The sequence below is a fragment of the Frieseomelitta varia genome, unplaced genomic scaffold (genome assembly GCF_011392965.1).
Source record: "Frieseomelitta varia isolate USP_RPSP 00005682 unplaced genomic scaffold, Fvar_1.2 scaffold_242, whole genome shotgun sequence".
Taxonomy (NCBI): Eukaryota; Metazoa; Arthropoda; class Insecta; order Hymenoptera; family Apidae; genus Frieseomelitta; species Frieseomelitta varia.
In genome coordinates, this window is record NW_025109971.1 from 159,300 (window position 1) to 186,211 (window position 26,912).

Below are 26,912 nucleotides of genomic sequence, written 5' to 3' on the forward strand. Positions count from 1 at the left end.
GTCGCCCGACAGGAACGTAACTGAAAACAATACGATATTTTTACAACGATCGCGTATCATTCTTGCTGATATAAAAATAATCGGATTATTCCTGTATATGAATCGTCCTGTTACTGGTAAACCATTCCCTTTCCCGTTCGCGTATCCCGTGGACTACGTTCTATATGTATAATATATGGAGGAAATGGACATCGCTGCCGGGCTTGCGGAGAAAACATCAAACAGATCTTCCGCCAAATGCCGCCGTCAGTCGTACGTGGGAAATCCGATATTTTATTTTATTCCAGTGGCCTTCTGCATCCGCCATTTTTCTTTCTCCCCCCCCCCCTCCATCGCCACCCCCCCGGAGGCTTAAGTTCCATCCATTCGTTTTGCTCACCTACGTCCAACGGGAAACGCGGTATCATTCTTCCTTGTTTTTACTTCGCCTCGTCAAAAATCGACAGTCGATCGCCCCGATGGTCTTATTGTCCCGCGGCCGTGCCCGCAAATACAAAGGGAATTTCATTTTAGAAACTGGAATTGCTGTGTTACGGGTCGAAACCCCCTTGGATAGCTACTTAATGCGATCGAAAGCCAACAGATTCTGGAATGTAGAACGTTGATGGTATTGACGGTAATGGTATTTGTTGTTTTCTTGTTTTTGTATGTGACTGATAGAATAGATTTTTATTATTGTATTAATAAAATGAATAGAAATGTACGTACACAGAGTAGTGTAGAAATATTAATAGGAGTTGGTGTGAAAAATTGGAACATGTAAACGTCAATGTGATAACTTTTAATGACAGTCTTCAATGATAATGTTTATGGATTAACATAATCAGTTTATGGATTATGGATTAACAGTGTGTAATAGTATATGAATAGTATTTCTTTTTAATGTATTTATTATAGGGGGAAAGTTCTAACTATAATACAATAATACGATAATAAAGTTACAGCTTACAGTTTAAAATAATATTATTTAATTGAAGATTAATTTGTACAATAGATAATTGCACATAATAAAGTTTTATGTGATATTAGATCAAGAAATTTAGGAAGCAATGAGCCAAAGAAAAAGTTATTTTTCATGTATTTCACGCAGCAAATATTTTATGAGTAATATATATCTATATATAACCTCTCGATTCGTTTATAAAATAATAAACACATTTTTAGTACGTCACAATTCCATGAAAACTGACGAGAGACTATGAGCAATTTTCTCAAGACATAAATCTCTTTTTGGAACAATACATTAAAAAAAAAAAAGGATCACGTAATCAAGAAGAAATCTTTTCTCCAATTTATTATTAACAATAAAGTATTAATTTTTTTTTAGAATAAGGATCACTCGCAGAAATAACGTTCGTAATAACAACATTCTCGTGTTTCCTCCATTATTAAACAAAATCATAAAAGCCAATAGCAATTCATTGATACCCATCCATTAACTATGGATTGAAAGTCTCCATTAACGTTTCCATTGTTACCAGTCAGTACTAAAAAAAGATAGAAAAGGTTTCTCTCCTTTCCTCTCTCTTCCTCTCGTCGAAAACAAACAATGTAAAAACTAATTAAACGTTTTCGTTCGAATCGATGGAATTCTACGGTGCATGGATTCATATTTGTGTTCCATTGCTCATTCTGACGAAATAAAAACGCACGGCGAAATCAAACTGAATGGAAATGCGTACCTGCCGTTTGTTTATAATTAATATCGCCATTTTTATAGCTGCGTTTGCCGTGTTTTCTTACGTGTCCACTTTGTTCAACCATGGAACATTATTTTTCCTGTTCATTCTCAGTTTCAAGCCGCGATCAAATATTATGACTCCAAGTTGGTATTTAAACATTCGACTCGAGTATTCATTTGCAGCGTCGTTAATTGAAGATCACTGATGGTGTATAACTATAGTCAGTCATAGAATATCCATGCATGTAAAGCTATTATAATTACATCAATCAGGTTTGGAACGAATTTGAGAAATATAAATATTTAAAGTTAAAAATTAATTAATTTTTATATATTATTTTATTTTTATATTTATTTTTATGTGCATATATACACGCGATATGGAGTGGCAAGCATATAAATAATATCTTCTTATAGTAAATTCAATTTAATAATATAGTTTGTAATTATTACTCGAATGATGCTTAAAAGTGCAATAGGTGTACTTTAAAATCTTAAATTATGAAAAGAGATAGAAATAGAATTTTTCGTAATTAGACTACAATGTTTTGTGCGTCTGTAGGAAATTTGAAGATGTGACAATGCATGCAATACGAATAATATGGAGAAATGTAAAAAATTTTTAAAGTACACCGAATTTCCATTTCCACGAATTATCTTCATAAAAATATAAAAATTTAAATAGAAATTTTTACACCACAGAATGGATGTCACAAAAATAGTAGTAGTAAAGTTAAGTTAATTACAAAATTATTTCTATCATATCTTGCAAATAATGTTACTTCTGATGATACAAAAATTGATCAACGAATTGGCTTTTTTTTTCATTTCGTCCGACGGGTGTTCTCGCTGGAAAAAATTCATTTCATTTTCAACGACGTGTTCGAAAGAAATTTTTTTGTTAATTAGCGGGACTTTCGATGAAATTGTAGACCAGAACGTAACGCAATTTCAACCGAGCCAGTGTCTGCTCGTTGCTGCATCGGAGTCGTTCATGGACGCGTACGCGACTGAAATTATTGTCAATAAATCTTCGCGATACCGTGACCGTGCTCTTATTGTTTTCACCTCGCAGAGACGAGCAGAGACGATGGAGAAATTAATTGTTATGCAATTGCGCGAAACGCTGGGTGGAGGGAAAAAGCGACACGGCGAGACTCGTCGATGATTCATGCTTTTGCATCCTCCTTCGATAAATTACTTTTCCCGTGGAACTTAAACAGGACACGATAACACCCGACGTTCCGACGCACTCGCTCTCGCTGCTTTATGAGGATTCTTCAGAGATTAAAAATGGTTTTGTAAAAACTGAGATTTAGCGTAACTTCATGTCCGTGGAATTCGAAAGAGAATTGACACTATTTACACAGACATCAATTTTGTAAAGAATTAAACCGGGTGAAGTTTAATCGACGTATAATTTTACATGAGAATTTTCTACTATATATTATATTTCACGTTGTTGGGTTGAAAATTTCCAAAAATTGTATCAATATGTTAAAAATTTCTAACAATTTGTATGAACGTGTTAAAAATTTAGTGGCAGAAAGTTATAAGTTATTTAATTTATTCTTGAGCAGAGATTTTAATGAAATAATAAATTTAATCGAAAAAAAAAGAACGAATTGCCAATCATAGTGAATTGTGATAAGAAATCTACCTCTTTGAAATTATAACTGACTGACATGTTAAGAATTGAATAAAAATCCATTTATATCGTACCGTTGAGGAAATGGAATATATAAAACCTTGAAATCATGTCTGCATATGAGAGCAAGTTTGAAGGATGCTGAAATAGGATGAAAAAGCTTCTGAAATTAATTGGTAGATATTAATTTCACTGATTAATTCTGTAGAAAATTTTTAAGACTGTGCAATTATATAAAAACGTATATGTATCAATCTTAAAAATATAGTACATATATATATATATATATATATATATATATATATAAACCGTTGTCTGTAAATGTCTAATTAATTAATTAAACGAGTCTAGAAACAATATCACACAAATTTGAAAATGCAATCAACTTGTTATCTTTGCCAACACAGTATGTATTGATCCATAAAAAAAAACTGACAAGAGAGAAACAGCAATTGACGGAAGAAAAAAGCAGAAATATCCGGCAAAAAAGGCATGTTCGTTCCGCCGATCGTTCGGTTCGTCCCATAAGTATTGAAATTTTCCACGGAAAGAAACCAATTTGTACGCCAATAGGAATATTGCGAAGAGAACGCGAGTGAGCTGCCGGTTATTTCATCATCTAAATTTAAACAATTCATTCATCGTTGCTCTTCAATCCTCAATTGGTATCGTTGAGTCATTTGTATAATTCGTATTTGATATAATATAATCCTTGGATATAGGATCACTTCAGCCATACTAGTTTCTACAAAATAAACTGAATATTTCCATTAGTTTCTTATTATTTTGTATTATTAAAAATGTAATGAGCTTTCCTGAAAAAATTCATTTCTTCTTTATGTTTTTTTCACAAAACTATTACTATTATTTCAAATTAACAATATTCGTCGCTCCAGCGACTAAGAAATTGCGGACACTTTTATTCGTAAAAATTGTAAACAGAGTTTTTTACATGATTCCTTTCACGAAGGTATAACAATTTAAAACATCGACAATTTTTCATCATTATCGATTCACTTGTATTCTCCGTTCTTTGTATATGTTAAAAATTCCACGGATCGAAACACGAACGTATTAATTATTAGATTGCGTATTTAATCAAAAATTTGATTTAAAATCTATAAAGAATTATTCTCCTTCGGGCATTTTATATATATTTAAAAAAAATTAAAACGAATAAATAACGAAAATAATATTTTTAAACAAATATACGTATATTTAATAATTTACTTTGGCAAGATTCTAAACATAAGGGTACCTTACGAAATTTTTTCTCCGGAAAAATAAAGTAAAGTATTCGTGCATCAGAAAATATACTTGCGATACAAATAAACACCAAACAATTTACGAAAGCTAAAGTTCTCGGCGAGACAAAGTGTTATTATTACAATACAAAATGTTATTATTTCACACACAAACTAAAATAGAAAACATAGAAATTCTGCTTCCTTTTTGGTGAAAGAAACCTCCATTGGAACATGAACAGAATTTCCAACACCTGTATCCCTGACAATATACAATGTTAATGAGACAGAATTGGAAGTGTGTCATCTTCGTCGCTGCTAGCCACTATTTTACAACTCGCCGTGTCTGTATAGTGTTAATTTCTTTCACAAACACTTTCGCAGACCTCACGGCGTTCTCTCGGACAACATTATTACAGTGTCGTTATTACAGTCAAGGTAAATCCGCCTTTGCCCCATCGTGTTTTATCCTATCGCATCGCATCGTATCGCATCGTATCGTATCGTATCGTATCGTATCGTATCGCGTGGAGTCGGTAACGCGCGCGTCCGCTTTATTGTTCCACGGAAAAAGAAAACGAGGAGGGTAGGCGGATGGCGCGGAGCCGCGGAGAGGCAATCCGCGACCGGAAATTTAAAAAGTTGCGCAAATACGCAGGCCACCGCGAGAGGGGGGGAGGGAGGGAGGGTTAAATGGGAGCCAAGGGGATGGCACCCGGCTGGTGGAAGGGGCCAGTTCTACTAGGTTCCCCGTTGCGGGACACGGACGGGAGTTCCAGGCATACTTGGAAGGTTACGCCCGGGCGAAATTACGTAGTTCCGAGCAATTCGCATCCGAATGACTCGTGGGATGATCAAAGCACGCGCTTGCACGCTAGAAGTTGATATCCTCCGCTGATACTTCTTTCGAGCATAGCGCCAACTTTTTCTCTCTCTCTCTCTCTCTCTTTCGGCCGCCTTTTCGTGCTTCTCTCGATCTGACAGAAACAAGCTTGATAGCTCAAAATGGATACAGATTACACCGGACAGTTCCTAGAAAATCGCTGATTGGGCGCCTCCTCACGGAATAAAGAGATTAAGTGCCGCTTTCGATAGAGAGAAAGAGAGGGAAGGAAAGAGGGTTTTATTGTTTCGCGATGCACGAGCCTTGGCGGAGAGAAATTCTGTTCTGTAATTTAGGTATCTTATTTCTTTTTTCTTTTTTCTTTAATTTTCTGCGTATTATTAAACGGCGAATTTTTACGGATATTTGTATGATTGAGAATGTGATTACTGTGTGAGAACTCGAATTTCAGAAAATCGAGCGGAAAAGAAACAACGACTTTTATTATATGTTGCTGTCAAGCTGCAACTTTTTTTTTTTATTATTCTGCAGATGTCTATAAATTTGTATGGAATAATATTTTTTCTAAAAAGGACTCCGATTTTTATATACACGCATGAGTTACGCATGTATATTAACGAAGGTAATATTACGAAAAGGCATTAAGGGGTTAAAGAAATAAAGTTTAAAAGATTGTTTCAAACAACATTTAATAGCTTAATAATATTAGAGAAATTTATTGCATTTCTTAATGTCTCAATCAAAAAGCTGTATTGCGCAAAGTAATCGAAAATACATGTTGTATAGTTGCGGATGAGTTGAGGATACAAAAAAGTAGAACGCAGCGCATTCACACCTTTCACTCGACGATCATTAAACTCGAACTCTTACTTGAAATACTAAATAAAATTGAAAATTCTTCAAAGAACCGCCAACAAAATTTATCATTTCACTATAATTTAACTCAATCTTGCATTTACTGTGTTTCCATCGAGTGTGCACATTCTCGAAATAAAACAAAACGTTTGAGGGGTTGAAGAAACGAATTGCTCAAACTCATCAGCTGCATGTATTACGAGGAATCTTCTGCTTAGCCGCGAATACCGCGCCGTGCCGAAACAGAATTCTTTCGCGGCTTCCTCTTCTTTCTTTCGCGCGTTCAACCGGTCGCATTTGCAAGAGGTCGGGCCACGGGGAAGCGGAAAAAACGGGCGCGGAAGCGGGAAGATTCTGAAAATAATTTCGCGGCCGCGAAAAAACACGGCGAACTCGGAACGTTAAAGGCAAACCGTTGTTGTAGCCGGAGATGCTTCCTCTGCGGGTTCTGCATCTCGCCGGTGGAAGAAAGGGTTTTACAATCGTGTACTATGCTAATCCCGAAACATTACGCCCGGCATAAAACGCAAAACTTTTCTCGCTCGTTCGCCGTCGTCTTCCGTTTCTTCTCCACTCGCCTGCTATTGTCGCACCTTCTTCGGATTCAGTTCGTGTCCGCCTTCAGTTCGGATCGCGCGAGAATTTTGTTTGAGAATGTCTGTGGCTTTGACCACATTAGTATATTGATAAATAATCGAGAAACTATTGCAAATGTGTAAAGTGTCTGGACCCTCGTAACTCTTTGGTTTTAACCAATTGCGCTGGCAACTGATTGCGGACCGTAACGAGTGGCCAAACCGTGTACAATAATTCGTCGTCTTCCCTTTTGAGCTTCGTCTGTATGATATCGCTGGTATGAAACAGCACTTGCCTGGCTCGAAAGAAGCTTTTTGTGCTACGCAGGAGAAAAGACTTTGTACGCTTGAAAATTTAAACGATAATAGTTTTAAAATCGCAGACCTTTATACTGCAGGCGCCTCGGTTATAGATTTTTCTCAACGGTGATTCTAAGTAGAATATATTTTTTTCAAGCAATATTTACACAGAATCATTATGGTAAAATATACACGATACCTAATGTATTGATTCTAACGCTACGCAAAATGTGAAAATCAGTTTTCATACTTCCTTGTTTCGTTACAAGACACTTTCAATGAATTTGTTGTTTAGAAATTTAAAAATAAATGTTAATAGTTGTTATGCTTCGATATAGATATTTGAATATATATATACTATTGACCACACAATTGAGGAAATAATAAAATTCTCTGTTTCAATTTAATGTATCTATACATACCCACAGTTTCATCTAATTTGATGAGAAATACTTTAAAATTAAGGACCATCAATCATGATTTACTCGTGTCATCGTGAACTAAAAAATTACTACTCTACATCATTATTAAATTATTAAATATTAAATTGAATAATAAGATGTAAATATGACAAATTATAATGTACAAGCGGAAAAATATTTACTTTGTTTGCGTACGAATGTAATACAATTCAAGATTACATTGGAAAGTTGAAGTTAAGTCAAATTAATCTACAAGAAATAATGCTAATAAAACAATTTATAAATACGTATATTCGAACATAAAGTATTACAGATCCGATTAATTTGAATAATCGAATCACCAAGTAACAAGTGTATCGATTCTAGCTGAAGCCAAATATTATGGTCTGACACATATCGAATGTTTCTACTTGCACGCACGTACGTGCCTCAAACGTTAGGTAATTTGATCATTCCAAATTCGTATTTTTAAGGGACGAACAAAAATTTATGCGTGAACAATGGAAAATATTTAAGATTATCTTCCAGGGGACATATGATACGAGTTGTCATTCATGTGGCTAGCATAAATAATTTATTAAATACACAACCCGTGTATAACTCTTATCATTACTCAATTTTCATGAAAATGAAATTCGTATTGTACGAAGTGTTTTATTTCAAATTTTTCCATGCCTATGCCTATTCTATGATTATTAAAACACATTGTGCGTACGCTATAGCACTTATTAGTCAACAATCTTAGAATTTCATTGTCACACATCTTCTCAATTTTCATGTAAATGAAAGTTCCCGTCGTATGGAAAAATATTCTACGTTTCTCCATTTATTTTCCCGCGTGAAATCACCCTGTTTCTATCGTCTGAGCACGCGATACATTTTCGTAGCTCTTACCCTGCGTAATCATCGCTGAAGCGATCTCAGATATTCATTGTTACGCCTAATGCGCGTTCCCTCCGATTCTTCACGCATGAAGGAAAAGAAAAGAAAGGTGAAACTCGCAGAGCGGGTATTAATTCATAGTTCGTTCCGTGCCACTTCGTGCGCGCGGCTGCCTTTACGATTTGTGTTACTTCGTTACGCAAACTCTCCTCGCGCCCCATCTGAAACAAAATTCATTAACCGCGTTGTTAGACTAGAGATTAATCAGTAGCACGGGCGACGCGCGTAATCGCTCTGATCTCTCCCCCTCCGACGATTAATAAATCCCACGGTTTTACGTTTGTGAGACACGCGTTCGCGTGAATTTTCAGTTTCGTACGGAGAGCAACGGAAGTATAATAGATTGGGGGGAAAAGAAACAGAAAGGAACGAAAGGAAAAAGAAAATGAAACGTGGGAGGAGCCAGTTATTATAATTTCATTTCAGTAATTATGTGCCGCGTGTGTGCCGACCCCGAAATTAATTAAATTAATGCAAGTATGTGGCGAGTGTTATTTTAGAATACCAGAATGTGGTACGTGCTACGCGTGCTACGTGGTAACTAACACGTGTGAGTGTGTGTGTGTGTGTGTGAGCATTCGCAGCGCGTGGATGGCTAGGTCAGATAAGTACGTAAGAGCGAGGTTACGATGTGCTAATTGGGTTAAGTGCCCTATGGCGAAGCGACAACAAATAAGAACATTATAAAGCTCGAAATGGACTGTACGAGAAGAGGAGGAGAGGGAGGAGGGGGGGGGGAACAACTGTCCTCTCGCTCTCTGCTCTGCACTTTTTGGTTTTTCGCCCGACACACACGGTTTACACACAGTTTTTGTTCGTACGCGGGCGCAATAAACGCGGCTGCCAGAAATTCTGTTGCTCTCGCCATTTCCATCCACCTCTCGGCTCGCTCTAGGTACGCGAGAACGCGCGTAAGTTTTTGGTGCGGCGTTGCAACAGTCGTTGAGTACGTTTTCGATGCTTGCTTTGGTTTCGTACGCCACGGGTGTGCTGTCGTAATACGGTTAGCGGAGCGAGGATCATCAACCTGTTAACGGTGTTTGACGTTGCGCGAAGAAGGGGCATTGTCTTTCGGCGTTTAGATTGAAATTTATTGGGAAATTTATTCGTTTTGAGATATTTTAAGATTGTACGTTTTGAGAACGAATTGCTGATATTCTGTGAAATTGTAACCTCCCGAAATTTAGTTTTAAAATATTTAATAATCGCGCAACAGTCTTCACATTCTCTAACTTTCTTGCTTCTAGGACGAAAACAGAAACTTAAATTTCTAATTTCACATGTCTTCGACTTGTTCTTATTCTTTTCAATAAGGAAATTCTAAGTCAGTTTCATTTGAACGATAAAATTATTGAAAGAGAAAAGAATTACTTATTGAATTTGAAATCTTTTGCTGAGGTTCATTTCAGTTGTGCAAATCTCTGGAAATTATGATTTTTAGATGAAAATTTCGTAGCATGTTACAAAATTTTTATCAATTTTGTCGCACGTCGGAACGTAATAATTAAAATGTTTATTTACATTTAACGTGTATAAGACATTCGATCATGTGTTTTTCATTCGTCAGAATTAAAAATTTAAATTATTCGAAATTGTATTCTGTATTTATATCTCCTTCATTTCATTTTGTCAAGTTAAATGTTACATAGATAAATAGGTTTTTATAATTTAATTGCATTTTTAGAATTTTTTAAAGGAATAGTCAATTTAATATTGTTTGATACATTTTTGCGATTGCAAGATAAAAATTGTTATTTATTTTTTCGTATGACGAAAGAGCTTTGCCTTCCAGTAAAAAGATAAATTAATATATGAAAGTAATTTACCGCGACAAACACAAAACAACTTTAACATTCAATTTTATTCAACGACCATGTTGGCCACATATTTTCCACACGGTAGAAATTTTTTCCTACAAAACGATAGTAATATACTGTATGAATGAAAAGAACAGAAAAATATTGTATAAATATAGGTATATAAATATTTTTCTAAAAAGTTATAACAAAACTAAAAAAAAAAAAGGAAAAAATAAACCAATGTTAGTTTTATTTCAAAGTATACACGTATGACGTTCTCTCTCTTCTTTTTTTTACCAGTTTTTAGTAGTGGAATATAACAGTATTGTTTTGCGAGGAAATTGAGGCACGTTCTATAGATTTTATACTACACAGATCTGTATGTGTCACATGTATCTCTTGTTTCATAAACTATATCATATTGCTTAATATCTGGATAATGATTATGTTTTTACTTGAATAATTATCTATTTTTCATTTATTCTTTAATCTTGAATTCTTTCACATTGTCACGTAGTTGGTGGTGTTCGAAAAATGAATTATAATAAATGTAAGTGTATTATACATTTGTTGATATTCATTTATTAACATATTTAGTACTTTCTTATTTTCACAGATTTATAGCTACTAATCGTTTCTTTATTAATAGCAAAAATCATATTTTATAAATTCTTAAGAATACTTGCCGAGGCTTCTGATAATAATTATTATAAAAAATAGCTGGACGTTATAGTAATATAATTAATACTCGAAAATATTCAAACTAAACTCTCATATCAATTTTTTATTTCTCTATTTGAGTTTTTCATTTTTCATATAAATGAAATAGTAAATACGGAAGCAACGGCAAGTAAATATCAGTATTTATATAATAACATAAACTCGTCTAATGAAAAAACATATTTATATGCAAAATTAACAGCGCTCCAAACCTTTGGACCGTAGTATATAATTCTCCTAAGAAGTCCAAGGACAAACAGAGAAAATTAAATGATACTTTATACAAAGAATTTATAAAGTGTTCATGACAAAGCAATTGCGCGCAATTTAAGAATTTTATTAACTGAATGCTGAATGTTAAAGCCAAAATTCTAATCAGAAATGTATGTGCATAGCTTGTTTTATTTATTCATGCATCCTCGTCGCGCCTTATTTTAATCTAGATTCCCCTTTTAGTCGTCGAGGATAGGCATCATGAAGCGAAGATCCATTTCTTCTGCTCCAGTTGCGTCCGTCGTGTAGATTTAAAATTGTTTGACATGAATTTGCAAGCATTACGTCGTCTCTCTCTCTCTCTCTCTCTCTCTCTGTCTGGCTTCGCCGATTTAAGCGAAGCTCAGGCCCTTAATGGAAAGCCTGATAAAAATCGCGTTAGGTTCAAGCGGAATTTGCCTCGAGTTAATCGATGACGTAAGAAAGAAAGGGAAGAGTAGATTGAGATAATAGGCAGTAGTTTCATCGTAGCCGGTACGCTCTATCGTTAATAATCCACGATATTGGGGTTAAGTATTCTAAAACGCGTTCAATGAGAATCGTACGCTTCTCTCCTCTCTGGTCGTTTCCTTTTATGCGTGCATGCCATATATAAATTCGTTTTAATTCTTGTATCCTTACATTCTTAAATTATGTTACACCGCGATACTCTGGCTTCTGTATTTGCATAAGTCTGTAAATATTTAGATTTTTCCGCGAATTGCGAAATGTTTGAAACATCGACCAAAGGAATGAAAATCCTAAATCGAGATTAGTTCGCTTTTATTTCAGATATTCTGAACGTTGTGCGCGTAAATTTCGCATAATGACACAACAACGAATGTTTTTCTTTTTGATTTTATTCCTTTTAAATTATATAGCGTTAATGTAAATCTTCGGTGTGTGTGTGTGTGTTAAAATATAACACATTTTTCTATAAATTGAAATGATATTAAGTATAGCATATATGTCAGTATAGATATGCTACTTTTCCAAAATTCTGTGTTTAAATTTCTCATTGATTATTAAAAGTAACCAATTTCGATTTCTGTATAATTTTCACCAATAAATAAATCAGGACTGTTTACAATCCTATTTTCCTAAACTATTTAAAATATGGACTGTGACTGTACGACGACGATTGAAATTTATATCAGATTAAGAAGTTACGTTTGAATGATTAAACTAAAATTGTTTGTAATTCCCGCGACCTACGGATACGCTAAATCATCATGCTCGTTTCGAGAGACAGACAGCGACAATTAAAATGCAAATACATGCTCGTGGTTAAATATAAAAAAATATTGAACGGTGAAATTATAGTTTATTACCATCGGCATATCATAAAAGTCTGTAGTGTGTGCATACTTGCATGCAGAATCGCCGATTAATTTCCATAGGGCGATGTTTGCATAACTCGCGCAGTTGGAAAAAAGCCACGATAATTCCAAGCAGCTAGGTTACACCCTTAGGGCGCTAACTATGATAAATATGAGAAAGCAGCTTATTACTAGGAACTGGTTTACAGATTGCCGTTGATTACAGTAGCTAGTGTATTATTTCTGAGGAATACGTACACACACACATGTGCACGTCATTGTTCAATGATTTATATAAAAATCATTCATGAATCTACTTCGTATTCGCTATTTGCTTGATTGATTCCACGTTTTTTCCCATTCCTCTTCATTATCGCATGCAAATTTACTATTTCACTATTAGACCGTGAATATTTATGTAAATTCGTATTCTTATGATCACGTCTATTACTGTATTTATTCGTGTCTTTGTGATCATGTTAAAAAATTACTTCAGTTATTAATTCTTTTTGCGAGTGTAATTAAAAAAATTGAGAATTGAATGGAAGATTATTTCACCTAATAAATATTATACCGCTTTGAGTATCTTATTTTTACTTACATTTTTATATTTGATTTGAATTAAATTTGATATCACTTAATTTCTCGATTAGTTTCGCATAACAAACACCCCAATTGACAGTCTTTATCATGAAAATCATAAAATCTTTATCGCTTTATCATGAAAGTGAAGCTTTCGCTAACGCGAGGTATTTTAAAATTAAACAAATTAAAACGAACAGTTTGTGCGTCAAAATCAGTGGCTCAAAAATAATTTAATAATTTAAAAAATTAGGAGAATATTGAGAATAGAAATTACTTATCCTTTCAATAATTAGTTGAGTAAGGATTAAATCGAAAAGTTGAAAGAGAGTCGAGAATTTGTTTCATTCATCCTGTCAGTACGACTAATTGATCAAAATGTTCAACATCAGTCGGAATATTCAATACAAAATATTCAACGTACGAGGATTTTCCTCGATAAATAATTTCCACGGCATAACGTCAAGTCAGACAACAAATTTCCTCCACTACTTCTGCTTCATGGAAATGCGTCAATTAAATGGAACCGGTACGTACGAGTTCACCGCGAACCTTTAAATAATACATGCTTGCGTACACTCCTTTCCTTTTTTTTCCCCCCCTCCTTTTTCCTGATTTAGAAGCGTTTATCGCGGGACGTAACGCGAGGGTTTAGTTAAAAAAGAAAAAAAAAAAAAAAAAGGAAAAACGGCACATACTCGTCAGTATCACGTGCAACGATTAAAACATTCCCGATAAAGCGGCGTTTAAATGGGAAAATTATGCTCCTTGTCGGCGCGACTTGCAATATTCACGTGTGAGCGGCCTATATAATGTTGACGCGTGTAATAATAGGACGTCGTTTCGCGTTTACGTCGTTCGATGGAAGGAAGTAGTCTAGCAGTTGTCGAGAAATCCGTTTCTATCATCCAGTACATTAAAATCGCTGTGCTTTGCGATTTAACCCTTCAGTATACAGATTGGATCCACGAAACTTAGGAGCATATTTATGTGGTCCACATTAATTATTCACCTGATAACTTGTAAGAAAAATGATACTGAAGGAACTAGAAGAGACAGAGACAGAAATTATTTCTCTTTAATTCGGAATAAAATATGCATCAATTGTGACAAATATTTTATCATACAATAGTTCATTCATTTTATCATATAATAGTTCATTCATTTTGTCATATAACAGTTCATTCATTTTGTCATATAATAGTTATCATATAATAGTTCTGAAAGAATGAAGAGAAATAATAATAATTGAGAATGTATCTTTTAGTTCAGAGTTCAATGGTACGGTGATGATTTTTAGTGTGACAGATATTTTTTGACTGGACGAAGCATACACGGTTTTTAAATGCCACATTTGGGTCCGTTTTACACGTTAAAGACTGTTGGAGATAAAAAGATGACAGAAAACTATGATGAAATTAACAGGCACGTAAAAACAAAGGATACAAAATGGTCAAAGTTGATCAATAATCAATATATATAGTATTTATTTTATAATTTAATTATTATTATTATTATATTTATTTTAATAAAATTTAATAGATTTATAATATAAATTATTAATAATTAAATTTGTATTTATATTCTATTATTAATATAATTAATTTTAGATTAAAATAAATATTAATTTAATTAAATTTATTCAAAAAATCTAATTTATTAATTTTATTTATAAATTTAATTTAATTAATTTTGTTATTAATTATGGTTAATATTAGAGATTGTGTAGATAACGTTAAGACTAGAGAATAGGAAAATTACGAAACTATTTATAATAAAACTATTTTATTGATATTATTACATATATTTATTCAGAGATAGAAGTAACCCTTGAAAATTCTCTTATTACTCTATTTTACATTGTAACTCGCCAAATTGTAAGAGTAGAACAAAAACCTCTCATTTTTAAGACTATTGCACGATGAAATATTTGATATATATTTTATTCCTAATTAAAAGAAACAATTTTAGAATCTTTTCTATCTGTTGCGAGTTACGAAAATATAGAAAATCGAAAAATAAGCGAATTACATGCCTGGGATAGAAAGCCTCAGTTTCGAGAGGAACATTTAAAAATGAAAAATGCAGTCAAGTTGTTGTGCAAGCTTCTCAATATAAAAAACAACAATTTGATGTTCTTTTATTCTAATCACACATGATCCGAATGAAATTGTTTCAACTCTTTTAATTTTTTAATCTCTAAAGAAAATACGATACTCGCGAGAAAACTAACGTCACGTTGAGCACTATCCATTGTACCATTTAAAGATTTCGTTCCAATTATAACAAACTATAGATTATCTACACGATCTTTCAATAGTAGATCCAATCATTTGATCAATGCCTGTCTTTCATTTTATTTTACAAATAAAGTGTCGTGAATCGTAGTTAACTGACGTCTTTCAAGCTTCCAACGGTACGAAGCTGACCGGAAGTCCGGCGCAACCGGATGACGCGGGACATTAGCTACCGTCGAGGACGTACGGGAAGGGAATGAAAGCACCTAGATGGTTTTAGATCTCCTAATATCAAGCCACGAGGTTTCAAGAGCTTCGAAGCTTCCGTCTTCAGACGGATTACTGATTTTCTTAGTGGTGCTTGCCCAACTTCCCGAAGACAAGAAGGTACGCGCGCTTCCGCGGATTTCTTCGCTCGATCTTTGATGGTATTACAGGACATACTGTCCGGCCATCCTGCAACTGCTTCCTCTCTGAGAATCATGGATGAAAAGCTCGGGAGCTCTTAAGAAGCGTTATAACGTGCGTAATCGCTGATGGAAGACCGGGGATCTTCTTGATCCCCACGATTGAACTAACGTTGTTAATGAATGTTTAGGAATCACGGGTTACGAGTTGGTAACATTAGTAAATTCTTTTGCATTATTGAACGAATGTTCGTAGTAAAATTAATGAAATTTCAGATTTCTATTTGTATGATACAAATTATTTACAATTCGAGTGTTTGGCACAGAATTGTAAAATTGTGAAAACAGATACTCTATAATCTATAACCTTAAATTATATTAGTGAAATTTAATATTATGTTACATTATATAAATTATATTGATAAAATCTATAACCTTAAGTTATATTGACAATAATGAAACTAAATATAATTGCTGAATATTTTATTATTGTTGCTATGTATCGTTTAATTATTTTCCACAATTGTCGGCTGTCTCTGCGCCGGCAAGAATTACTAAATAAATACTATAATAAATTACTTATTATAGTAATTACTAAATAATTACTATAATAAATAATTAAATTTATTAATAATATAATTTATATAATACTACTAATTAAATTTATAATCTTAAGTTATTTTCACAATAACTAAATATAATTGTTAAATATTTTATTATTGTTGCTATGTATCGTTTAAATTCACATAAATATTAATGTTCTCAAACTGAATATTAATATACAGTTGTTTTACTTATTAGTTACTTTTATCTGTTATTATTAATCATATAAAATTTGTTGAAATATAATAAACCAAACATTTGCAATCAGACATAGAAGTCTATATCATACATGTTTGTCTAATTAAATATTTAAAACAGAAAAAAAGGGTTTTATGGTTTGTGAAATCCATTTGATACATTATTTTCAATGTCTGATTGAAAACACAGTCTTGAAAGAATCTGCAATAATGAGAAAAATGCATTTTGTATATTCTAATCTTCGTAATTTATTTAAAAAACAAATATATATGATGATATTTTAACCTGCGTAAACAAATAAATGTTTAAAATCCATAAAATCTTTAAATGTTAAAAATTCTTTTAAATATTTGAAACTTGTAGATGTACACCAATTTTCATGAATAATTGCGCATATTTCTATAAATTTAAAGTCTTAAAATTATTTATTAATTATTATTTAAAATAAAATTAAAATATTAAAATTATTTATTAATTATTATTTGAAATAAATACGCAGTCATTAGAGAATATTGCTACAATTAATAATGTTTATGATATATCATTCTTACCGTTAGAGTAACGACACAAAGTGACAAAAATATAGAAATAAATAGGAATACTTCGCGATGTAAAGTACTCTCGCGGAGGCAATCAAAGCCAAAAAGTATACGCGGTGGTCAAAAAGCGAGTATCACCGCAGTACGGTAATACGCTATCCGGCATTTAGTCGTAAAAGGTCCAGAGCTGGTCCAGGCTCCCTTTTTCATTCGGGGCCAGAGTGCAACTGCGTCCTCGTAAAACTCGGGCGTATGGCCCGGGCAAGTGAATTTGGCAGAATAACATTTTACCAAGTTAAAGACGTCTGGCATCAACGGTGGAAAATAGGTGGCGAAGGCTAGGCAAGTTTCTGACTCTTCGGACTGCCATAACGGCTCCCCTCTACTCAAAGATGTATGAAATCGTACACCTCCGCGGGTTACCTTAATGCGACTCGAACCCGGCTGGAACCGTTTCTGAAAGACCGAGTGCCAACTGCCATTAGAAGTTTGATCAGAAACGTTGGTCGGATCTTTCGAACCGTCGCATTATACGTGTTATTATACTACTTCCCCCTCGGGCTCCTTTAAATATTCCCAACTTCTCTCCGTCGTAATTTTCCAGCGATGCTCCGCCGAAAATCTTTTGTCAGCCAATAAGTCGACGAGAATCAGGAGTTCTCTCTCTCTTTCTCTCTTTTGGCGGGAAAGACGCCAGAGGGACGGGAGAGAGGATAGTTGGATACGATAGCGATGCGTTTGATACGAATAATTCAATTTTCCAAGCTCGTTCTCGAAGACATTTCTATGCAAAACCAGCCCCGATAACGGGGTCTTCCTCTTCGATTATGAATTAGTCTCGAAAATGAACTTCGCTGCCTAGAGAATGGAAAGTATCGAAATACTCAGATAGATTTTAGCAACTTTCACGATACAATGGACTGAGGATTTCTTTGCATTTTCGTATATTTTTGTGAATAGGATTAAAAGTACAATTACGTTACTGTAATGTGCAATTACTCTGTTTAAAATTTTATGTTTGGGAAACAAATTTTCTATAAATGCATAAAAATCTACGGTAGAAAATATCTTACGTATGTACACACATATGTTTATTATATGCATTGTGTACACTTCTGTCAACTGTCATTTTTCCAATTTACAAAAAGAAGTAGAATACCTAAATAAATCTTTGAGTTAAATATTGAATTACTATCGTTAGACTGTGAATTTTTATTTTTACACCATTAAATTTTTACGAACGTAATTAAAGTAATTGAATCCAAATTTTATTGCATATGATATATATTGTAACAAGTGTTGGAGATATTTTGTACATTTCTGCACGCAGCACAATTTTTCCATAATTTCGAATTCTCCGCAAATGCGTAAAACGCCGCGGTTTCATTACAATTATTATATTTTACAATTGTAGAAAATACACCGTGGCTTTGTACAAAACTTTATCTATCATCGAATAATAGTGAATAGCTTAAAGTGAACGTTGGAACGTTGGAGTATTGTTAACTTATTTCGTGGAAATGTTTATTTTATCGTTCGGAAAAATTGCTTCCCGTTCGTTTGACTAAACGTTTACATTCATAACTGCGAACGTTCTTTGTTATCCGCGTCTATGAATCGATAAGCTCTCAGTTTCATGTATTATATGAAAAAAGCTTTGAAAATTGGATGTTGTGAAAAGCCTTTAATATTTTTTTCAATACTATTTTCATTTACATTACGCTGCCGTTATAGATAAAATTGATATCGTTTCATTCCGCTGTTTTTCTTTTCTTTTCTGTTAACTCTACGTTTGATACGATGTAATTCCATTTCCCAGTTACTATTGAACATCGTCATTTCTATCATAAACAAAAATTTCATTCATGAGAGGTAATTTTTAATTAATCGAACGTCGCATGAATGCAACAATATTTACGTTTCATTTGTCATTTTAGTTGTGTTCGTGAAAATTTAATAACACGTAATTTTCGTAGTTTAATAATAAATGAGACGTCTTTAATAACAGTCACACAAAATCGTTCATATATTTGACGAAAAATTGTCGATATTTCAAAATTAAAAGTTACATAATTTTCGTAGTTTAATAATAAATGAGACGTAACTCTAATAACAGTCACTCGCAAAATCGTTCATAATTTTCATAATTTTACATAATTTTTATTAATTTCATGTTTTACTTTAATAACACATAATTTTCGTAGTTTAATAATAAATGAGACGTCTTTAATAACAGTCACTCGCAAAATCGTTCATACATTCGACGAAAAATTGTCGATATTTCAAAATTAAAAGTTACAATCCAGTTAGCCTCACTTTAAAATGTAGAACCCCTTACTTTGACAATCCCAAGTTCGTTTCTTCTTCAAAGATGTTTTTACATTATGCAGCAAGCGGGAAAATACATACTCTGTTCTCGAAAATTGTAAAAATCATTGAAAAAGTTTTTCATAATTAGAACTACAATGGTCTTGAAGATTGAAATTTTCTCTTCACAATGAGTCTTCAAACTTTGCCGTAGGTACGATATTTTTTCTGCCATTTTTGTTAAAATTCGAACGAGCTGAAGTTAAACGATGAAATGTTAGAATTCCCTGAACTTTTGTAAAGAAGAAATTTCAGCATTCAAGTTCGTGGTGAATCCACTTATGAAAAAACAATTTCAAGTGATTTTAAAGATGCTCGAACTTTTGCCATTTTTGAGAATGAAAGTTTCTTTATTTTTCTCAGCTTCTGCACGATGTGAAAATATCTTAGAAACGAGGAAAGAAACGAACACGGGGATTGTCAAAGTCACAAAGTTATAACAATTTCAAATATCGACAATTTAGCTGTAATATTGCACAAAACCAAGTAAAAAAAAAAAAAAAAACTTTTGAAATTCCCTTTCTTTCTCGATAACGTCGAATCAAAAAAATTTCCCTTCTTGTTAAAAACCTGAGAGGCCTTTTCTGTTTCGTTCTTCTGTCATGTAAATTAGTCGACTAATCGAGAAAGAACGAAAAAAAGGAAGAGAACAGTTTTATAATTGATTTAAATAATTCCTGCTCGTCTAAATTAATTCGACGGTGGAACCGGGCCGGGTTATTCTCAACGGGTAACGAAGTCCCCGATTCGTTTCTTCCGCCGCTGACTTTCCAACTACTTGAAACTTCGTGTTTCACCACAGGTCATACGGGAGAATAGGCTTCTTTCGTTACTTTTATAGCATATTTAACGAGCCAAAGAAACCGCGTGCCGTCCTTACCTTTCCCGCCACTGTTCCGCCGTGGAACTTCCTTCCGTTTCGATAAACCGGCCACGTGCGCGGAATTTGATTAGCTTGATTTAGAAACTACAACACGACGGTTTATTAGCGTCGTTTGCGGTACGACACCGGGGCCCGGGCTGCTCTTTCATTAGAAATTAATGAGCGACCCGTCGTCGACAACGTCGGCCCGTACATCTTTTCTCGCTCTCCACTCTCTTTCTCTCTCTCTCTCTCTCTCTCTCTCTTTCTTTCTCGTTCACCAGGCCGGAACGAAATTTAGAGGCCACGACAAAAGTTCTCCGCGCCGGTGAATAAAATATGCGCCCGACGAAACCAGCCCGCCGGTACACGAATTGCCGCTGAATCAAAATTAAGCTGCTCGCCCTCCACCCTCCACCCCCTTTTCCCCCGGCCGGTTGCCGACCGGGGAGGAAAGGAAGCAACTGCGACAGCGGCGAGGAATTAAGGGAAACAGAGGGAAATACCTTCTGGAGATTAGACCGAAGGGACGTATAAAATTCTTGAATGGACGATTAGGTTTGGGAACGCAGTTCTTCTTCCGTCTTGGAATCGAGGTCACGCCGCCTGGTCGGACATCCTTTCCACGTCGAACGTCTTCTTTCATTGTCTTACTCCCTGGGAATCGGCCCCCCGCTTTTGTATCTTTGATGAAGCTCTAACAATGTATCTTTTATCGGTAGTTTATTCGATACTCGAAATTTGCTTTGCACGCGTAGGCGCGCGCTGATGGATTAACGTCGTTCGCGAAGCAGCGAATTGCTTTTGTTTTCGGTGCAGGTTTTTTTTTTTTATAATAGATTGCAGTGTGATTGAAGACTGATTCTTTAACCGATGACGCTACTGTGAATTTGAAAGCAATTGGTGATCGTCGAAGAAGATTGTGTTTGTCCGAAGATTGCAATATTTTCTCAGTTTCAAGTGTAACCCAGGCAAAAACAAATGATGAATTTATTGCTTCTGAATAATTTCTATCCAGTGATATCATACCGACGAGGTCAGAAAGACAGCGACGAATTATTGTATACGGTTTATGGTCGCTCGTTATGGTCCGCAATCAGCCGCCAGCGCAAGTGGTTAATTAAAACTTCTTGTATAAAATTCTGATTAGGAAACGATTCTATCGGTGACGTTGTTTAACATTTGTGCTTGTTTTTTTTTTTTTTTTTTTTATTCATACATCTCCTTACTTTCCACCGATTGTTTCTTTATGTGTAGCAAAAATCAGATTTTTAAAGCGAAGTAAACTAAGTAAAAACTGCAGTGTTCAAATGCACTTGTAAATTTAATAATCATTCGTAAAATATACAAACTGCAAATATCTGTCAATATTTTACCAATATTGTTTCAAGCACGAAGAAAAGAAACGAACGAATTTATTTACCTACTTTCAGCTCGATTCAATTTAACATCGATTGTTTGAAAGATACAAACCTTCCATGTACATTTTTGCAAACAGAAAGAAACTGACCTTAAATATGGATTCACCTTGCTTATAAAAATTATAACGAACTCTCTACTTCCGACATCTTCGATTCATCAAGGGCTAAAACATCGTATCTTTCATTTACAATTTTTTTTCTACCCCTTCATTATCGTGTTCCGTTCTTTCTGTTCAATCGAGAATTCACTCGATGTACGACTATTGAAAATTTGAAGGAACGAAAATATATTCGTAACATCGATCAATTGAATTTCGTGCAAATGGATAAATAGCCAAGCTACGATTATTTATAACATCCTCCTCGACTTTGTGTGTTTTTCACTTTGCCTGGTCGCCCGGGAACGGCGAGTAAATCGTAGGATTGAGACTATAGAGATATTCGGCAGTCAATATTCGGCGCGCTGATAGAACGAAGAGCGTAAGGAATTTCGGGGAGCCATAGGCAAGATTACACAGGCCATTCGCTCGGCTGCTTGTTGTACTCGCTAATATCTTACATTATTGACAAGCTTGATTATCTCAAGCATACTTTGCGGTGTCGGAAGCTAAAATCTCGCCCCTTGGAGGAAACGAGGAGGCGAGGCTTGTTTCGTAGCAGCGAGCACGCTAATATATTTATTAAGAACCTCCGGCACAACTTGCTCTCTACTCGCCGCGAGAATCTCTCCGATTCTCTCTCCCTTTTCTCCACCCTATCCCCCTCGCCTTCTTTTTCCCTTCTCGTGCCCGCCTAAACCGATCCCGGGTCCCTGGCAGCCATGGGGAAAAGCCGTATCGTCCACCGTGAGAGTTACGTGTGTCACGAACGATTCCGGTTATTACTGCCGATGGATATCGATAGCGAGCCGGATATCCGACGCTACTACCTACCTATCGACGGATAAAAGGCAAAAGATTGCGAGAAAGAGAAAAACATGTTGGAAAATAGAGTGACACAAAAGCAAATGTGGCCTTTCTCGTTCTTTTAAACAAAGAACAGTACTTTAGTGAAACAAAAATACGAATGTGAAAAAGAACATAATTTCACTGTTATTTTTATTACTTTTTTCTTTTATGTAAAATTATTAGGTGTAAGAATTGATTTGATGCCTTCGTCAATTGAATTTTTAAGTAAAAATCGTCGTATCTATAGAGTAAATTAAGCAAAGGTTTAGATTATTAAAAGAGACAATATAGGTATTATTTTTTATTCATCATAACCATGGGGGGGGGGGGGAAATAAATGTGGCTTTTCTGGTTTTTGATACGAAAACAAAAACAGTAAATAAGTAAAGCCAACATAGTAACTTTAATAAAACAAAAATATGACTGTGAAAAAGAACATTATTTCACTGTTATCTTTTTTTTTTTTATGAAAAATTATTAGGTGTAAGAAATGATTTGTCTTCGTCAACTGAATTTTTAAGTAAAAATCATCCTATCTATAGAGTAAATTAAACAATTATATTTATAGAATGAATAGATTGTATTCACGGTACAGTGTAGATTATTAAAAGAGACAATATAGGTATTATTTTTTATTCATCATAACCACGGAGGGAAAAATAAATGTGGCTTTTCTTGTTTTTTATACGAAAACAGTAAATAAATAAAGTCAAAGCAGTAACTTTAGTAAAACAAAAATATAATTGTGAAGAAGAATTTCACTGTTATCTTTTTTTTTTTATGTAAAATTATTAGGTGTAAGAATTGATTCGATGCCTTCGCCAATTGAATTTTTAAGTAAAAATCGTCGTATTTATAGAATAAATTAAACAACTATATTTATAGAATGAATAGGTTATATTCGTGGTAAATTGAACGGAATGTAAATTAAATTAGCAGAAATAAAAAAATAGGAATTAAATCTACACAGTACCGATGACCGCTTAGCTCTATTTATGGCACTCAACTTGTATATTTCCTCGCATTGGGAAACTTTTATTAAGAAACCTACAAACAACATCCAATAATATTCTATCTATAATATTGTTATCGCCAAAGAAATATAATTACATTGACTCGCTCTATAACCTAAAAAAAAAAAAAAAAATCATACTTCATCGTATGAGACATTCCGTCAGACACGAGATCATGATTATTCATCCATAATCCCGAAACTAGTATACAACACATGACACGATGACGTCTAAAATCTTCTACTCGTCCTATACTATACTAGTACATTAATTCGTCCCCTGAAGTATGGACACGTATCACTCCGTGGAGTAGTAGTATAGTGTACGCCTGCTCGTACGTCCTCGTCCCAACGAGCTTCGTTATTCGGCGCAGCCAGATGGCGGAGAGGAACGATTGGTCGGGGCAGTTGTTCGATGCGTCGCGGCACACGTGAGACGGTGCACACGAGACGAGCGAGCAACGGGGTGGGAGATTAGGTCGGCCGATTCACCCGGCCTGGCGAAATCTTCTTCGGCAACACACAGGGGAGACCTGGCTCTCGGTGTATTGTGACCCAAATTGCGCGGAGGCCTTCGTGCATCGCAGCCGGCAGCCGGCCAAGCTTCGTTCGTGGTGGAATCCAACGAGGGGGTTGGACGACGAGGAGGAACGCGAACGAGCGGTGGACAAGGCAAGAGGGAGTGAGCTGGCGAAAGGGTGAGCAGGTGAGGAACGAAGGCTCGCTAGAGGAGAGGGAGAAAGAGCTTTCGCGAAAGGTTTAGCTGGCTCCGCCCCTTGCCAATGGCAAAGCACAAGGGTTCGTTTGTCTTGGGGTGAGTTGGCCAATATCAACCTTGCCCGGATGCGCAGCCTCCAAGGTGGACCAATGGGTAACAGCGCGCGGGAAAAACGCGTTTTCCCGCTCGACCACGCTGCCTCGCCGAAAACTTTTTGTCGCCGCGCGGTGCGCGAGCGGCCGATCCACGCTGAAAGATTTCTCTTCCTCGCGGCTACACGTGCTGCTCGCACCATCTTCCTTCCTCTTCCTTCTCCTTTCCCGATTGATCCGTTCCCTCCCCCCGCGCTATACTGGCCATCCTTTCCGTTGTTTCACGTTCTATTTCCATCGCTGCTCTCTCTCTCTCTCTCTCTCTCTCTCTCTCTCTCTCTCTCTGTCGTCGCTTTCGCCTGCTTATTTCACTCTCCTCTGACAACCGACGATGAACTCGTTGACGAACGATTGAATGGAAGTGATACGAGCAGTTGTGCCGGGTTTTCCTTGCAACTGCACTGTGATTGTAACTGTGTGAATTGTTTTTGTTCCTTGTTTTAGTTTAAAAATAATTATCTATCTGGTATTAAACTGGGAAATATTAAAATAAGGGAATAAAAAGAAGTTTAGTTTGAAGTCGAAAATTTGGAGTCGAAGCATGCTGGAGTCTTAAATATTTTATCCCTAATACTATCCCATTACATTTAAACTACGATGATATTGAGCTGTGATGAATTATGTCACGAAAATGCCCAAGAAGCTAGGAGTGTTACAAAATTCAGAGCAAGCGTGCATATAGATTCTTTTTCAGTTTATTACAATTACCAGAACTCAATGACTGAAGCTGAATTGGTATTAAACTAGGAAATATTAAAATAAGAGAATGAAAAGAAGTTTAGTCGAAAATTTGGAGTCGAAGCATGCTGGAGTCTTAAATATTTTATCCCTAATACTATCCCATTACATTTAAACTACGATGATATTGAGCTGTGATGAATTATGTCACGAAAATGCCCAAGAAGCTAGGAGTGTTACAAAATTCAGAGCAAGCGTGCATATAGATTCTTTTTCAGTTTATTACAATTACCAGAACTCAATGACTGAAGCTGAATTGGTATTAAACTAGGAAATATTAAAATAAGAGGATAAAAAGAAGTTTAGTCGAAAATTTGGAGTCGAAGCATGCTGGAGTCTTAAATATTTTATCCCTAATACTATCCCATTACATTTAAACTACGATGATATTGAGCTGTGATGAATTATGTCACGAAAATGCCCAAGAAGCTAGGAGTGTTACAAAATTCAGAGCAAGCGTGCACGTAGATTCTTTTTCAGTTTATTACAATTACCAGAACTCAATGGACTGGAGCTGAATTGCATCAGGAAAGTTAAAGTAACAAAAAATAGAAAAAGATTTGTCACACAGTCTTTATCATTAATATTTTTTATCATTAAATTAAAAAATTGTCTCGACTATTATTTATTATCATTTGAGTTACACAAAGTCATTTGACAGCAATGAGGTGCGACAATAACGAGTTATCTCTTTCGTCTTCCCAAGTTCTTACACAATTTAAATTCATTGATTTCTCATTGCTGAAACACGCGATATTTATTACATACACACGCGTACACTAGTCCTGGGTGTCTAGACACAACGGACGTCTATTACGATAATTTTATGCTACTTTATGAGCGATTCTTACACATAAATTTTATACGTTCGTCCGTAGAGCATGAGGAGAAAATGTATGAGCGTCACATGCATTATTATATCGAACGACTCCGTGTAGGACTCCAGGGAAGTTTCGTATAAAAAAAAAAAAAAAATAGAGAAAAAAAAATATCGAAAAAGTTATTGCATCCGATTTTCTCCTGTCTCGACGCTTTGATGTATCTCCGCAAAGTTCATGATCGATTGCTGCGTAATTACGATCGCCGGTGCATTATTTAAATCGAGGTACGCAGATGTCTCTTTAAAACACCGAGTATGCGTATACTACAACGTGTACGTCGAACACGCACGAATTTATAACTTTTTCGTTATTAATTGTTATTAGCATCGTGCTTTATGCCGTCGAATTCGCTGCGGGGTTACGAAACGTTTGTTATCTCTGTATCTGGAATAAAATAACGCTGAGAACGAAATTGAAAATTATGAAAATATTTTACGGCAACGCGAACGACGAAGCATTGTATATTCGCGCTCTTTTGGGAATTGCGAACAACTATACGCGCGTTTTATGAATCTCGTGCAATTTTCAAGACTACATTTGTGTATTAAAGGGGAAGTAACGGCGAGTTTTTAACCAATTAGGATTAACCAGAAACACAGAAATTTGTTTATTTTTCCTTTTACAGCCGTTTTCGGTGAAATTCCTGA